This window comes from Hypomesus nipponensis, chromosome 24, assembly GCF_054491055.1.
Source record: "Hypomesus nipponensis isolate SF chromosome 24, ASM5449105v1, whole genome shotgun sequence".
Taxonomy (NCBI): Eukaryota; Metazoa; Chordata; class Actinopteri; order Osmeriformes; family Osmeridae; genus Hypomesus; species Hypomesus nipponensis.
The window spans coordinates 655,001-657,500 of record NC_140384.1 but is presented as its reverse complement, the minus strand read 5'-3'; the positions used below and the strand labels follow the sequence as shown (position 1 = coordinate 657,500).

At 46.6% G+C, this 2,500-nt stretch overlaps 5 non-coding genes and 4 pseudogenes across 5 annotated transcripts; all 9 read left to right on the top strand.

Moving 5' to 3' along the window:
* The first annotated feature begins 127 nt into the window (after positions 1-127).
* On the top strand, positions 128-246 carry LOC146229278 (5S ribosomal RNA). The gene has a single exon (XR_014743071.1). It is a non-coding gene; the product is annotated as a 5S ribosomal RNA (ribosomal RNA).
* Positions 247-424: 178 nt separating this feature from the next.
* Positions 425-543, top strand: LOC146229277 (5S ribosomal RNA; annotated as a pseudogene).
* Positions 544-755: 212 nt separating this feature from the next.
* Positions 756-874, top strand: LOC146229276 (5S ribosomal RNA). The gene has a single exon (XR_014743070.1). It is a non-coding gene; the product is annotated as a 5S ribosomal RNA (ribosomal RNA).
* Positions 875-1,044: 170 nt separating this feature from the next.
* Positions 1,045-1,163, top strand: LOC146229275 (5S ribosomal RNA; annotated as a pseudogene).
* Positions 1,164-1,335: 172 nt separating this feature from the next.
* LOC146229274 (5S ribosomal RNA) lies at positions 1,336-1,454 on the top strand. The gene has a single exon (XR_014743069.1). It is a non-coding gene; the product is annotated as a 5S ribosomal RNA (ribosomal RNA).
* Positions 1,455-1,628: 174 nt separating this feature from the next.
* On the top strand, positions 1,629-1,747 carry LOC146229273 (5S ribosomal RNA). The gene has a single exon (XR_014743067.1). It is a non-coding gene; the product is annotated as a 5S ribosomal RNA (ribosomal RNA).
* Positions 1,748-1,921: 174 nt separating this feature from the next.
* LOC146229272 (5S ribosomal RNA) lies at positions 1,922-2,040 on the top strand. The gene has a single exon (XR_014743066.1). It is a non-coding gene; the product is annotated as a 5S ribosomal RNA (ribosomal RNA).
* Positions 2,041-2,210: 170 nt separating this feature from the next.
* On the top strand, positions 2,211-2,319 carry LOC146229271 (5S ribosomal RNA; annotated as a pseudogene).
* Positions 2,320-2,493: 174 nt separating this feature from the next.
* Positions 2,494-2,500, top strand: part of LOC146229270 (5S ribosomal RNA) — a 119-nt pseudogene continuing 112 nt past the window's right edge.

Below are 2,500 nucleotides of genomic sequence, written 5' to 3'. Positions count from 1 at the left end.
TCCTTCATGAAAGGGGCTGGAAGCTGTTTTCATTTTGACACGAGAGAGAGAGAGAGAGAGAGACTACCTTGCATTGTCAATTGCTAAATCTGTATATGGATAAGTAGCCTATGGTTGTCAACTTATTTCGTACGGCCATACCAGCCTGGCAACGCCCGATCTCGTCTGATCTCGGAAGCTAAGCAGGGTCGGGCCTGGTTAGTACTTGGATGGGAGACCGCCTGGGAATACCAGGTGCTGTATGCTCTTTTGCTCATTCACTTAGAAACTGACATCTTGCAATATGCACAAGTAGTCCTTCATGAAAGGGGCTGGAAGCTGTTTTCATTTTGACACGAGAGAGAGAGAGAGAGAGAGAGACTACCTTGCATTGTCAATTGCTAAATCTGTATATGGATAAGTAGCCTTTGGTTGTCAACTTATTTGGTACGGCCATACCAGCCTGGCAACGCCCGATCTCGTCTGATCTCGGAAGCTAAGCAGGGTCGGGCCTGGTTAGTACTTGGATGGGAGACCGCCTGGGAATACCAGGTGCTGTCTGCTCTTTTGCTCATTCACTTAGAAACTGAAATCTTGCAATATGCACAAGTAGTCCTTCATGAAAGGGGCTGGAAGCTGTTTTCATTTTGACACGAGAGAGAGAGAGAGAGAGAGAGAGAGAGAGAGAGAGAGAGAGAGAGAGAGAGAGAGACTACCTTGCATTGTCAATTGCTAAATCTGTATATGGATAAGTAGCCTATGGTTGTCAACTTATTTCGTACGGCCATACCAGCCTGGCAACGCCCGATCTCGTCTGATCTCGGAAGCTAAGCAGGGTCGGGCCTGGTTAGTACTTGGATGGGAGACCGCCTGGGAATACCAGGTGCTGTATGCTCTTTTGCTCATTCACTTAGAAACTGAAATCTTGCAATATGCACAAGTAGTCCTTCATGAAAGGGGCTGGAAGCTATTTTCATTTTGACACGAGAGAGAGAGAGAGACTACCTTGCATTGTCAATTGCTAAATCTGTATATGGATAAGTAGCCTATGGTTGTCAACTTATTTCGTACGGCCATACCAGCCTGGCAACGCCCTATCTCGTCTGATCTCGGAAGCTAAGCAGGGTCGGGCCTGGTTAGTACTTGGATGGGAGACCGCCTGGGAATACCAGGTGCTGTATGCTCTTTTGCTCATTCACTTAGAAACTGAAATCTTGCAATATGCACAAGTAGTCCTTCATGAAAGGGGCTGGAAGCTGTTTTCATTTTGACACGAGAGAGAGAGAGAGAGACCACCTTGCATTGTCAATTGCTAAATCTGTATATGGATAAGTAGCCTATGGTTGTCAACTTATTTCGTACGGCCATACCAGCCTGGCAACGCCCGATCTCGTCTGATCTCGGAAGCTAAGCAGGGTCGGGCCTGGTTAGTACTTGGATGGGAGACCGCCTGGGAATACCAGGTGCTGTATGCTCTTTTGCTCATTCACTTAGAAACTGACATCTTGCAATATGCACAAGTAGTCCTTCATGAAAGGGGCTGGAAGCTGTTTTCATTTTGACACGAGAGAGAGAGAGAGAGAGACTACCTTGCATTGTCAATTGCTAAATCTGTATATGGATAAGTAGCCTATGGTTGTCAACTTATTTCGTACGGCCATACCAGCCTGGCAACGCCCGATCTCGTCTGATCTCGGAAGCTAAGCAGGGTCGGGCCTGGTTAGTACTTGGATGGGAGACCGCCTGGGAATACCAGGTGCTGTATGCTCTTTTGCTCATTCACTTAGAAACTGAAATCTTGCAATATGCACAAGTAGTCCTTCATGAAAGGGGCTGGAAGCTGTTTTCATTTTGACACGAGAGAGAGAGAGAGAGAGACTACCTTGCATTGTCAATTGCTAAATCTGTATATGGATAAGTAGCCTATGGTTGTCAACTTATTTCGTACGGCCATACCAGCCTGGCAACGCCCGATCTCGTCTGATCTCGGAAGCTAAGCAGGGTCGGGCCTGGTTAGTACTTGGATGGGAGACCGCCTGGGAATACCAGGTGCTGTATGCTCTTTTGCTCATTCACTTAGAAACTGACATCTTGCAATATGCACAAGTAGTCCTTCATGAAAGGGGCTGGAAGCTGTTTTCATTTTGACACGAGAGAGAGAGAGAGACTACCTTGCATTGTCAATTGCTAAATCTGTATATGGATAAGTAGCCTATGGTTGTCAACTTATTTCGTACGGCCATACCAGCCTGGCAACGCCTGATCTCGGAAGCTAAGCAGGGTCGGGCCTGGTTAGTACTTGGATGGGAGACCGCCTGGGAATACCAGGTGCTGTATGCTCTTTTGCTCATTCACTTAGAAACTGACAGCTTGCAATATGCACAAATAGTCCTTCATGAAAGGGGCTGGAAGCTGTTTTCATTTTGACACGAGAGAGAGAGAGAGAGAGACTACCTTGCATTGTCAATTGCTAAATCTGTATATGGATAAGTAGCCTTTGGTTGTCAACTTATTTGGTACG